Raw genomic sequence first — 13,450 nt, forward strand, 5'->3', positions numbered from 1 at the left:
TTCTTGGGGCTATTGAATTTTTACGCATCTTTCCTGCCCCATAAAGCATCTGTGGCGGAACCCCTGCACAGACTTTTGGATAAAAAATCGCCTTGGCATTGGGGACACAAGGAAGACTCCGCTTTTCGCGCAGTCAAATCACTACTCACGTCGGAAGCGGTCCTTATTCAGTTTGACCCCAACCTTCCATTAGTACTAGCAGCGGACGCATCCCCTTTTGGAATTGGGGCAGTGTTAAGCCACAGGCTCCCCAATGGCTCCGAGGCTCCCATCGCATTTTTTTCCAGGACGCTCTCTGCAACAGAGCGCAATTACAGCCAAATCGATAAGGAAGCTTTAGCAGCTGTCGCAGCAGTGAAGAAATTTCATGAATTTCTTTTTGGCCACTTTTTCGAGCTGGTCACGGATCATAAGCCTCTCCTAGGTCTACTAGCAGGTGACAAACAGACCCCTCAAGTCCTGTCTCCTAGAATGACGAGGTGGACTCTTTTCCTAGCAGCATACTCGTATAGACTCATACACCGTCCAGGTAAAACATTGTCCCACGCAGACGCCCTCAGCCGCTGCCCCCTGCCTGCTCCAGCTGAGGATCCTGCCCCGGTCCATGCTATCTTTGAGGTCACCCAACTGGACCTCCCCATCACTGCCCTTGACATTGCCGCCAAATCCAAGACAGACAAAACGATCGCCCAGGTACTGGACTGGGTAAGGAGGGGGTGGCCGGGCAGTGATATTGAAACCAAATTCACGCCTTTTAAGACCCGCCTACAGGAGTTATCCAGTTTGCAGGGCTGTTTGCTGTGGGGCACACGAGTGGTCATCCCGACCTCACTGCGTACCCGAGTTTTGGAGGCGTTGCATGAGGGCCATCCTGGCATCGTCAGGATGAAGGCATTAGCACGCAGCTACGTATGGTGGCCTGGCCTCGACGATGACATCATCAGATGGGTAAGTTCCTGCCATCCCTGCCAGGAATCCCGTCCATCTCCTCCAATTGCCACCCCCACTAAGTGGGAAAGCGCCAGCGCACCGTGGTCCAGGATTCACATCGACCTAGTGGGCCCGATGCACGGCAAAATGTTCCTGGTGGTCGTGGACTCTTACTCTAAATGGATTGACGTGGCACAACTATCCACAACCACCACGCAAGCGGTTACCAAGGTATTGACTCGCCTGTTCATAACACACAGGCTACCAGACTCTATTGTTTCCGACAATGGCCCCCAGTTCGCATCGGCCGAGTTCAGTCGCTTCGCTGCCAACCTGGGCATCCGCCACATCTTCACGGCTCCCTTTCATCCTGCCAGTAATGGATTGGCAGAAAGAGCCGTTAGGACCACTAAAGAAGCTCTAGCTAGGTTCAGCAAGGAAGACTGGCACCACAGACTCTCCCGTTTCTTGCTGAGCCAGCACTCAACCCCGTGCACAGTCACGAATAAGTCCCCGGCTGAACTCCTGATGGGTAGACACCTGCGGACTGTATTGGACAGGCTTCACCCACATTACTGCCCTGACTCTCCCCTCGCTTCCACATCAGGGGTTAGGCATTTTGTCTTACAGGAAACCGTGTTCGCGAGGAACTTCGCTGGAGACCCTCTGTGGATCCCGGGCGAGATCGTGGCCATCACCGGACCCAGGTCGTATCGAGTCAGACTGGAGGATGGTCGAATCTGGAGAAGGCACCTGGACCAGCTGCGGAAGCGCCAAGGCACTATCGTTAGCAGTGACGCAGGGTCGCAGACCAGTGCGAGGCTACAGCATCAACCCCACATCAGCACCAATTCCGGTGACCTGTTTACACCTGCAGCTGAGCCGGGGAGCCCGAACATGAACCGGGACCATCAGACGGCTGACCAGTCCGAACCAGTCAACGGGAGCACATCCCCAATGACCAGCCCTACGAGTCCCGAACCAGCACTGACCGAGGAACGCGTTCGTGACACCCCACCGGTCCGACCTTCCTCTGCAGACTCTGAACTACCAGACAACTCACCAGAGTTGCGCCGTTCTGGGCCCCAGCATAAGCCTCCCGCGTACCTTAAAGACTATGCGTGTTCGCATCTGGGGGGAAGGGGTGTTATGTCCCTGGAACTTAAAGAAGTTCCCACCCAGGTCCGTCCGCGCTGCGGGGGCGGTTGCCCTCCCTCTCATTGGCTGGTTCTCCCCAGCAGCCAGCTATAAAAGCAGGCTGCGGGGTCCGACCAGTTGCTGATCGCTGCGAGCCAGTTCCAGGCTTGGCAAGCACGTTCAGTCCTTTATTATCTTAATAAAGTATTGTTGCACCCATGCCCTGGTTCAGCCTCTCATTACCCGAACTTAACAGTGACCATGGTGGGTGTGGCCTAGTCAGCCTGCTGCATCACAGCAGGAGAGGAGCAGGAGCATTTTTTCTCCTCCCTGGGCTTTGTAGGCTTTCCTCAAACCTCCAGAAGGGTGAAAACGGCCTCCCTGGGCTATGGAGGCTCTCTGCAAGCCAGAAATGGGCCCATTTTCATCCTTCCCAAACTTCCAGGAGGCCCGTTTTTCACCCTCCCCAAGCCTCCACATCCCCTGGACTTACCTGCATCCAAAACAGGCCGCATGGGGACTCCTGGGAGGGGCAAGGTGGGCAGGGTGGGGCCAGCCAGGAGTGAGATTTGGGGGTTCTCCGAACTGCACAGAATTTTAGCTAGGGGCTCTCCCAAACCCCTGCGAACCCTCAGCAGCCCATCCCTGGTAGTAACCAGAGATTTGAATTCAGTATGTCCAAAAATCCAGAGAGGCTTCAGTGTAGTGGAGTTATATGCTACAATAGGCAACATCCAGTAACACCATCACAGTCCTCAATTAAACTTAGAAACAACCTCTGTTCAACAAACAAATAAATAATTCTAAAATCTAAAAGAAAAATAATAATTCTGAAAAGGTTTGAGACAAACATGGTCTCCTTTCAAGGGGGAAAATGAGCAAATTAAACCATGGGGTTTAGCTTAGTATTGTTTATAATAAGTCTTCTACATGTATCATCATTCTGGGGTTTACCATTGAAAAGACCATATTCTGTAAAACTCCATGCATTTTACTAACATGCCAGACATGTGAATTTAAAAAAATAAATACAAAATAAAAATCCGGATATGCCACCTGCTGTATGAGTATGCAGTATAATTTCCTGTAGTTTGATATATTGCTGTACAGGAAGTTCATGCAGCTGCAAAGTCTGTGAAGGATGGAAGATGGTTTTTCATGCCAGGTTTTATGCAGAAGACAACTGTATATCATTTCCTACAATTCTGCATGTGTTGCTGAGAAATCCACTCTCTTAAGATACTGGGCAAACTGCTGCTATGATGCCAGGAAAAAGATAAACCAAATTGTTCAAGATTTCCTTTTTATAAATGTATAAAAACTCTAGCACTAAAGACTCTTAACTGTTGAGTGAGACACTGCATTGCTGTGCTTGTTTCAAGTACAGTTTCCTCTGAAAGTAGATAATTCTGCCTCATTTCTGAAGGGCAATATCACTAACTCAGCCACTACTTGTTATGATTAGAAAGACTTCTGTGCAGATACTTTGGGGAACAGTTGGCACCTACTGTTCAGATGTAACATTAAAGTCCAGAATGGGACAACTTGGCAGGGCCAGCTCAGCATGGCCAGCTCACCTTACCAGCTCACCACTGCCAAGTCGCCTCAGTCTACCTCATGTTCCATTAACTCTTTTAGAAGGCATGTCTGCATGTCATTGTTTCTCACTGTCAGAGGAGGATGTGTTAGGATGGCTTTAGTTGTTTCAGTCTGATATTTTCCCTCTTATTCCAATTTCAAATGTTGTATGAAACCAGTGTATTAATGCACATAGAAGTGATAGTTAGAAATGTTAAGTTCCATTTGACAAACTTGTGCTTGTTCATACTCTTCCTTTTTTCTTTAGGATGTTGAATATTTCAAAGTGGGAAGAGCATAATCAATCTTCTCGGATTAAAAGAGAAAAAAAAAGTCTTGGACCAAACCAAGATATCTTTGTATTTATTTTATAAAGCTATGTCCTCTGAAGAGGGAGCAGCACAATTTGTACAATTTACTAGATTCACAGGAAAGAAGTAATATCTACAGAATTATGAGAAGCTAAATTTGTTACTTGGCATGGCTTGGTGGGTGTGGAAGGGAAAGGATACTGTAAAATCTCCAGTCAGAGGTGGTATTTGCCGGTTCTCTGAACTACTCAAAATTTCCTCTACTGGTTCGCCAGAACCTGCTAAATACCACCTCTGACCTGTTCCCCAGTTCACTAGCAATGTAAAAGAAAGCAAAACACTAACAAGTAGACTTTGGCAAAAGAGGAAGTGAATTTTATTTTAAACAATACATGACATGTCAGTGTATAAATAAACCAAGTACATTTTTTAAATGTAGGATCTATTAGTGCTGCTGTTGTAAACATTGTTTTTAATCATTCTCTTTTGTCCTGCTTACTTGATAAATTCTCACCAGTGGAACTCTACCATAATTGAATTTCATCTTAACTAAGCCTTCTGTTGCTATGAAAACCCCCAAATATTAGGGAGCTGCAGTGTATTAAAGCAGAAAAACTCATGGTATCCTGTCATTGGGATTGTTCCAGTTGGCTTATTGACTCTCCTGGCATTGTCTACATTTATGAAGAAGGTTATTTGATTTTTTCCTATTTTCAGGCATTTTCCTTCTTTTGTTGAAATGGGTTACCACTTTTGTACCAATGTTTGTTTGTTTTTTTCCAAAAAAAATATTAATTTTTAAAAAACAAACATATACAAACAAAACACAAAACATAAAAACAATTAAACATCTTTTTTGAAAGCAGCTTGATCCCGGGTTACATCTCTTCATACAGACATAAATTCAAGTTCATGCTCACTTTTATATACCATTCCATATCTTATTACCATTCTACATTTTGTATATAGCTTCTCCCCTCTTTTCACTCTCTTAATTCTATTTTATTTATTTCATCTCAATTTAAATCATTATAGTTATATCCTTTGTCTGTCCTGTTTCAGCTGTCTATTATCTTTTCTCATTAACACAAAATTTCTCCTGTAATCACTGATTGGAGTATGACACCTTTATATCTTTCCCCTAAATTTAACACTTAAAATAATACATAACTTTCATTCGGATTCTGCTTAGTACATTCTAAAGCTATGCACTATATTTTAAGAAAAGAAAAAATTATAAATATATAATATAATTAAAACAACAATCCATACCAATTGAACTCTATCATTAAAATTAATATTCATTTAAATCTTAAACATTTTATACATTCCTTTTCAAATAGGTATCATGCTTCTATGGGAACACTTATAAATTTTGCCTAGTTACTTCCCCCCCATTTCACTTATATTTTAAAACATTATGTAATTAAAATGTTCCCATTCCTTCTTAATTCAATTCTCTCATATTTCATTTCATTTCATTTATTTTGTTCAAAAAAGAAGACAATTTCACTAAATTACATTGAATATTTTATCCCATTTTATAATCATATGTTGTTCCAAACTTTCTAATATTATTTCTAATACAAATATAATACAGTTGTATGTACTTTTGCAGAATCTCTTTTTCAGTTATATTTTTACCCATTATCTCTAAATAAGTCCTGTTTCTTTACATCTTGTTTCAAACATTTGTAGCTTCTCTTCCCTTCCTTGCTCCCTTGCTTCTCCACTCTACCCTTTTTACCCCCTTGTCTCTTCATCTCCATTTCCCTCTTCTGTATTCCTCTTTTCTGTTGCTTTCTGACATTATATCTACTTTTCAGCTTATTTTTCCCCCTTTTGGTTGTTTTTTTTAGGTCTTAAATTCTCCATTCTCTTCCCCCCCTTTCCCCTTTCTTCCCCGAATAAAGTTACTTGTTCTTTAAAGATGGCTTCTTCTTTGTCCCAATCTTCTTGTTCTTGTAGTTTCTCATAAGTAGAGGTCGCCATTTCTAAAAAATGAAAAACGGAGCCAAAAGAGCCCTTCCCTTCTTGTTCCTCTTCTTTATATTTTTTGAATTCCATTTTCAGTGCATCCACAAGTGATACCATTGTAAAAAAAAATTAAACAACCACCCAAATGTTTTTAATCCTTCAAATATAATTTCCAAAAGTCCCAAAGTCACCAAGCAGTCCAAATACACACAAGCTGTTTCATTTAATACTTTCTTCTTTTTTCACTTTCTCTTCCTGGGGTTGCAATTCAGTTACAAAGTTCCAGTTAAAATGTATCTTTTAGAAGTCTTATTAGGATTCAACTTTGGATTCTTTTAAATTCCAAACAGTCTCCTCCAGCCAAATCTTACTCTTATTCTTTTCCTCTCCCTTCCCACTTACAGCAAAAAAAAAAAAAAGTTTTTTCAGTGTTCAGAAATCTTTATTGTCCCCTTGGCTTTAATTTTCCAGTTTAATTACCTGCTGATGCCAAAGAGGGTTTTTCTGATTTCTCATTCATCTGCTGTCACCGTAAGGAAGGAGAGTGAGAAAAAACAAACTTTCCCTTTTCACTTTCATTCGCTGCTTCCGGATCTTCTTTGGGAGCGATGTATCTTTTTTAAAATTTAAATTCCAGGAAATCTTGAATGTTGCTTCTTATCCTGGTCAGCCAAAACTTTCACTTCTTAACTTCCTCCTGCACATTCTTTTCCAGATGAGTGCTTCTTTGTGGCAGCCATTTCTGACCGCTGCTCTTCACCACCTTCGGAAAAGGAAGTTAAGCCAGCTGGGGAGGGGAGGCGCAGCTTCCCTCGAACCCTGCCGGGTCTCCCCTGTCTTCAGCCACCTCTATGGGGTGGCTTTAGCCCCGAAGCCGGCTGGCTCGGGGCACTCCAGTGGTGAGCGCAAGCAGAAACCATGCATGATCGCGGATTCCTGCTGCCGCCGAAGCCCTGCAAACCGGAAGTCACTTTTGTACCAATGTTTGTTAAGAGTCAGGCAAAAGGCTGTAGTCACAGATAAATCAGAAAAGGAATACCATTGAGCAGGAGTCAATTGCTGGGAGCCCACAGGGGTTCAAGAGAGCTCCTAGCTAAGATTCTGTGCAGTTAAGAGAACCTCAAAATCCCACTCCTGGCTGGCCCCACCCACCCCTCCCAGGAGTCCCCATGTGGCTCATTTTGGATGCAGGTAAATGCAGGACATGTGGAGGCTCAGAAAGGGTGAAAAATAGGCCTCCTGGAAGTTTGGGAAGGGTGGAAATGGCGCCAGTTTCTGGCTTCCAGAGAGCCTCTGTACCTGGGGAGGCTGTTTTCACCCTACTGGAGGCTTGAGGAAAGCCTCTGGAGTCTGGGGAGGGCAAAAATGCCCCACCTGGCATGATACAGGAGACTGACTATGCCACACCAGAGGCAGAGAACCCATTGCTAAAATTTTTGAAGCCCATCCCTGGATAGGAGTGCAGATCTTGAGCTCTCAAATCCTCATATGTCTTCAGAAGCATTGAGAGCCACTCCCATTCTAGAACCCCATTTCCAAAATTATTAAAGGTAAAAGTTTCCCCTTTCCAGTCATATCTGACTCTAGGAGGTGATGCTAATCTCTGTTTCTTAGCCAAGGGAGCTAGCATTGTCTGAAGACATTTCTGTGGTCATGTGGCCAACAGGACTACGTACCAAGGCACACGAAATGCTGTTACCTTCCCACTGAATTGGTACCTATTAATCTATTTGCATTTTGATGCCTTCAAACTGCTAGGTGGGCAGAAGTTGGGGCAAGTAACAGGAACTCACCCAATCATGCTGCACATGGGTCTCAATCCTGGGCTGTCAGCTTTCCAGTGCCTTTAACTACTTAGCCATTGTGCCCCTTCCCCAAATTGTTAGCAAATTGTAATTTTCAATCAGAACAAAGGAAAAGATATTAAATATAACATGCATACTTACCTGAAGACAATGCATGGATTAAATATGAATGTAAGCTAAGTTGTACATTACTTTTGCCTTGGTCCCATCCACTTATTTCTTGACAGTCTCTTCCAAAAGTGTGGCCCTTGAACTGAAAAAAACCTGTATCTCCCTGGTCTAAAATCAAATTTACATGAGAGGGATGTTAATGTTAAAAAATGTCTAAAGTCCATTTATATTTTGCATACAATTGGACTGAGCTTCCTTTTAACATACCCTTCTGGACTGAGTTCTGCTGGAAAACACTCTAAATACAGCCTTGAATTTACAATATTATTTCATTGTTCCAAAGAATCAAGAGAACAGTCTTTCACTCTCCATGATAAATGTTGATAGATGTCATTATTCATGTTTTACATGCATTCAATTTCTGTGGTGGTTTTTCATATACAATTGAATGTTTTTCTCTGAATCCAAGTTTCTTTAGATAACACAATTGACAAAGAAGCCCGTACATGAAGTATAAACTTCCTGTGGAACTCTATCTTCATTTTGTATCTGTGTTTGTCATAAGAAATAAGGGTCATATGATACCAACTACCATGCATCTGTGTCATTTGTGACCAGGACAGCAATTTCAACACAAAAGACACATGTTATTTTGTCAGTCTTAAAGGCATTTCCAGGGAACTTACATTATTAACATTGAAAAACAAAAAAGCTAAGAATAGTTTACTAAGAATAGTAAACTATGCCATATTAAAAAGCCAGTTAGTATGTGAACAATAGTTTCAACTGTCCCTTCCAACTCCTGTACTGTTCTGTTCTGTTCTGTTCTACTCTATTATTCTATTCTATTCTATTCTATTCTATTCTATTCTATTCTATTCTATTCTATTCTATTCTATTCTATTCTATTCTATTCTGTAGTTGCTTCTTTTCTCTTAAGAATGCAACTTTTTATACATTACCCTGAGAAAAGGCCCAATTTAATTCAGTGGGTTATTGCTAAATGGGCAGAAACAGCAGATGTGGTTAGAATCCAAGCTGTTTAGAATAGAATAGAATAGAATAGAATAGAATAGAATAGAATAGAATAGAATAGAACAGAACAGAACAGAACAGAACAGAATAGAATAGAATAGAATAGAATAGAATTCTTTATTGGCCAAGTGTGATTGGACACACAAGGAGTTTGTCTTGGTGCAAATGCTCTCAGTATACATAAAAGAAAAGATACATTCATCAGAGGTCAAGAATCATAAGGTACAACACTTAATAATAGTCATAGAGTACAATAAGCAATCAAATCATACTAGGAAACAGACAATATAGATCGTAAGGATACAAGTGACAAAGTTACGGGTGACAAAGTTACAGTCATACAGTCACAAGTGGGAGGGGATGGGTGATAAGGAGTGATGAGAAGGTTAATAGTAATAGTAGTCCAGACTTTGTAAATAGTTGGACAGTGTTGAGGGAATTATTTGTTTAGCAGTGATGACTTTCAGGAAAAAACTGTCCTTGTGTCTAGTTGTTCTGGTGTGCGGTGTTCTATGTCATTTGGAGGGAAGGAGTTGAAACAGTTTATGTCCGGGATGTGAGAGGTCTGTAAATATTTTCACAGCCCTCTTTTTGACTCGTGCAATATACAGGTCCTCAATGAAGGCAGGTTTGTAGTAACTGTTTTTTCTGCAGTCCTAATTATCCTCTGAAGTCTGTTTCTGTCCTGTTGGGTTGCAGAACCAAACCAGACAGTTATAGAGGTGCAGGTGACAGACTCAATAATTCCTCTGTAGAACTGTATTAGCAGCTCCTTGGGCAGTTTGAGCTTTCTGAGTTGGCGCAGAAAGAACATTCTTTGTTATGCTTTTTTGATGACATTTTTGATGTTAGTTGTCCATTTTAGGTCATATGATATAATAGAACCTAGAAATTTGAAGGTCTCTACTGTTGATACTGTGTTGTCTAGTATTGTAAGAGGTGGTAGTATGGGAGGGTTTCTTCTAAAGTCTACACCATTTATATGGTTTTGAGTGTGTTCGGTTCCAGATTATTCTGGTTACACCATGAGGCAAGTTGTACATCCTCCTGCCTGTATGCATATTCATCATTATCTCGAATGAGACCAATCAATGTTGTGTCATCTGCAAAATTCAGTATTTTAACAGATGGATCATTTGAGATGCAGTCATTGGTATATAGGGCGAAGAGAAGTGGAGAAAGCACACAATCTTGGGTGGGCCCTGTGCTAATTGTACAGGTATCAGATGTGATTCTGCCTAGCTTCATCTGATGCTTCCTGCTGTTAGGAAGCTTATGATCCACTTACAAGTGTGTTCAGGTACCACTAGCTGGTTTAATTTAGTTTGAAGAATGTCTGGAATGATGGTATTGAATGCTGAACTGAAGTCTACAAAGAGGACCCTTGCGTAGGTATTTGGAGATTCAAGCTGTTGTAGGATGTAGTGCAGAGCCATATTAACAGCATCATCTGTTGATCTATTTGCTCGGTATGCAAACTGAATGGGATCTAACAGCGGATCTGTGATGGTTTTCAGGTGGGACAGTACTAGCCTTTCAAAGACTTTCAAAGTTTTGTTTGTTTGTTACTACTCCAGAGCCATAGTGGCACAGTAGTTAGAATGCAGTATTGCAAGCTAACTCTGCTGACTTCCAGCAGTTCAATTCTGATTGGCTCAAGGTTGACTCAGTCTTCTATCCTTCCAAGGTCGGTGAAATGAGGACTCAGATTGTTGGGGGCAATATGCTGACTCTATAAATCGCATAGAGAGGGTACAAAGCACTGTGAAGTCATATATCAGTCTAAGTGCTATTGCTACTAGAACCTCAAGACCCACCAACTCAAGTCATAAAGAATGCCAAGTGTAGATGTCTTGAGTGCTGCACTGTAATTGTGAGTAGCATGTTAAATGCTAAGTTCCCAAAAATAAATGAATCAAGAATAAAATTATTCTAAGATGAATAAATTTCATTTCATTTCATATAAATTTCATTTCATTTCTTTTATATTTTGAAATTACTCAGCGTAGTATTCATTCTGTGATTGAAACATGCCAAAGGCTTGGCTAAACAACAACATTAATAAGCTTCCCATCTAAAATTATATACTGGGCCACCATGGACCAGTAACAGCATGAAACATACTTTCTAAGTCATCTTAGAAAGCCTCCCTTGGATATAGTACATTGAGCAAAGGCCAAACCTGTGTAACTATTCTTAAGGCTCTGGGGTGGAGAAAAAGATTTTTTCAGCCTAAGAACAACATGAACCCATGACTAATTCATTAGGAATCACATGGCAATGATGAGCAGAATCAAAGAAAATGGACCTACCTCCACAAATACTTGAACATTTTGTCTCTTAATCTAGGACTCTTCATTACGAGTCAGAACTTAAATTGGTTCAAGAGACAAAGATTTTTTTTTCATATGATCCAAAAAACAAGCACTAGAAATTCCTGGCAGTTTGATTTTACAAGAGCTCAAACTGCTTTCAAGGAAGTCCTACATAGAATATGGTTGTGTAAACTTGATGTGTCAAGGCCTTTAAGAGTGGCCAGCTTTTCTTTTCTTTGGCAAAATATAAAATTATTGAGCCAGTCAAATAATAATTCCTGGCTATAAATGCCATTTGTCACATTTTGAGGTAGTCCAGTCAAGAAGCACCAACAATGAGTATTAACACTACCATTATTGTAAGGTTACAATAACAGAATCTTGTAAGTCTGAAAGGACTCTTATTTTTACCCCCTTGAAAACTAAGGAGGACTTATTCTGAGATGCTTACTGTAACATATTGTGATGGGGCTGTGGTCTTTCCTCCTCTTCCCAGGTAATTCCTACTTACAATTATAACTCTGAACATCCAGAAACAAGGATAAAACCTTTGAAAAAAATATCAAAGTAGATACTGTGTTGAAAGCAATCCAAGCACCACTAAGAGATGCATAGAGAGACAGACTAGGGCTATACTTTTCTACTAAGTATCACAGTATCATAGCATGGTCTAATGTTAATCCACCTGTTCTAAATCCAACTTCATCAATCATCAAGGTGAATACAGTTTGAGCCAGACAATTAAATTGAATTATAAAATTTTAGCATACATTTTGTTAATTTGATTGAAGAAATTAATTAAGTGCAAGTTATCAGGAGCCTTTTTCTGATCTTTGTCAGAATTATTACAGCCAATTCCTGATCCTTTGAAATCTGGGTCAAGTGCTCTGTTGAGATAAAATGTGAAAGCAGAGCTGGGGCCCACAAGTCCAAATTACCCTTCATAAATAATGAGATCAATGGGACTTTTCCTGGTTTAAATGTCTTAATTGTATCTTTAAATTCTGGATCCATGAAGGGTTTTGTGTTTGTTTTATTCAATCAGATCTGATTATTGGACATTGCCTGCATATGTCCCTGAGGGTTTTTTGGTAAGCCTTTTCAGGAATGGTTAGCCATTGCCTCCTTCCTAGGGCTGAGAGAAAGTGACTGGCCCTAGGTTACCTTCTGGTGTTTTGCCTAAAGAGAGACTAGACCTCACAGTTTCCTGACTTCTAGTCTCATGTCTTAACCACTACACCAAACAGGCACGAAGGAGGTTATATCTAGCTCTAAATCCACAAAAGAGGTCTCCTTCTGGTCATATAAAGCATAAAAAATGATTTTCTCTGATATCAGCAACTTTGTGGGAGAAAGTACAGAAGTTATTATTTGAAAAATGCAGGGATACTAGGGATTCCTAAAATAGCAAGCTACTTTGCATAAACTTCTGTTGTCAAGCACTGTTTCACAGGCTCCTAATGTGTTGATTATTCCTGTTTACAAAGACCCATCAGCAAGCTGTGCATTCATTCTTATCTGTACTTGTTTATCAGAGGAAGTTATTCCCAAGGGCATTGCTAGTTCATCCTCCTCGTAATAGCTCTTTACAACTGCCACCTTTTGTTTTGCATTTCAAATACAGATGGCATGTTGATGGCTTCAAAAATATAAAGAGAACTGAACCTTACAAAATATCTCCTTCGGAAATATGGAGAGAATGCTCCATAGGGCTTCATTCTAAACAACACACTTGGAAGGAAAGGACTCTTAAACATCAGTAAAATTCACTGCAGCCCAATTGTGCAATAATGACAGTGAATATTTTTTTTTAAAAAAAATATTATTTTATTTGTTATATATAAACATTTTTGAATACAGCGTTTTGTCCGAGTCTGTTATTTACAAAGAATAAGAACCATAGCTAGTACTATAAAATATTGTCCAATTTTCTAATAAGAATATTTATAATATCATATAATATTGTAGTTATACACCATCTCTGTTTTTAATAAAAACATTCATTGTTGTTTTCTCTAACTTCTACCCTTTGTCTTTAACCAGTCATAGAATTTATTCCACATCAAGTAGTATTCTGGGTCTTCTTTTTCTTTTATTTTTAAGATTAATTTGTCCATCTCAGCACATTCTAAAATTTTCCTAATTACCTCCTTGTCTGGTGTAAATAATTGATCCAAGGAGGAATGGACTGCTGCTTCTGAATCCCACAAATTTGCTGAGGGTGGGGATGGGGGGAATGGTTTTTTTTATT

Source organism: Pseudonaja textilis, chromosome 3, assembly GCF_049901715.1.
Source record: "Pseudonaja textilis isolate UNSWEBS1 chromosome 3, rPseTex1.2, whole genome shotgun sequence".
Lineage (NCBI taxonomy): Eukaryota > Metazoa > Chordata > Lepidosauria > Squamata > Elapidae > Pseudonaja > Pseudonaja textilis.